Raw genomic sequence first — 756 nt, 5'->3', positions numbered from 1 at the left:
TGTCAAAGCAGTTTCATTCTCTTTTCAAATAATCCAAAAATACCATTGCAGCATAAAACAGAGTATTCAATAAAAGAAGAAAGGAGGATTAACGGCAAAAAAGCACAGCATAAGATATGAAACTTTGGAAATTATCTAGATATTGTTTGAAAAAACTCCTTTGATGGAAAGAAGATGAAGAACGGTATGGGATCCTGTCCTGCGCTCCTGTAATTGATATGTTCCACATCCATTCATACCACCTAACCCTAAACACCCAAACATATTGCAGTCAGTGACCATGTGGCCTAATGGATAAGGCGTCTGACTTGGGATCAGAAGATTGAGGGTTCGATTCCCTTCATGGTTGAGTCTTTTTCTCACAGCACCCAACTTATCTTTACATACAAACTGGAAACACACTCTTACAATACTCCTTTCACTCTCACTCATTAAGAAAGCCCAATGCAAACTGCACAATCAGTCACGTTATGCCTTCAGCATTGCTACTTTTCTGTCTTTCTGTCATACCAAAGTACCTCTTCATAAATGCCACGGATATGCAATCCGTATACAACAATATGACATGGCACAATCATTCTGAACAGAACTGTGGGTAGATTCAGTGCAGGGAGTGTGTGCGTGCAGAAAGCAGAAACTATGCATGGGTAGAAGCTCTATGATTTTCTCCAGGAATAATGCAAATTGTCCCTCAGAAAAAGTATAGTACTAGAGAAGAATCATAAAGGATTGACACAATTGCTGCCTTTGCTGCTG

At 39.4% G+C, this 756-nt stretch overlaps 1 non-coding gene across 1 annotated transcript; it reads left to right on the top strand.

Moving 5' to 3' along the window:
• Positions 1-276: 276 nt before the first annotated feature.
• TRNAP-UGG (transfer RNA proline (anticodon UGG)) lies at positions 277-349 on the top strand. Its single transcript has one exon. It is a non-coding gene; the product is annotated as a tRNA-Pro (tRNA).
• Positions 350-756: the final 407 nt, after the last annotated feature.

Source organism: Pleurodeles waltl, chromosome 4_1 (assembly GCF_031143425.1).
Source record: "Pleurodeles waltl isolate 20211129_DDA chromosome 4_1, aPleWal1.hap1.20221129, whole genome shotgun sequence".
Lineage (NCBI taxonomy): Eukaryota > Metazoa > Chordata > Amphibia > Caudata > Salamandridae > Pleurodeles > Pleurodeles waltl.
Note: the sequence above shows the minus strand (reverse complement) of the source record. Positions and strands in the feature narration are given on the sequence as shown.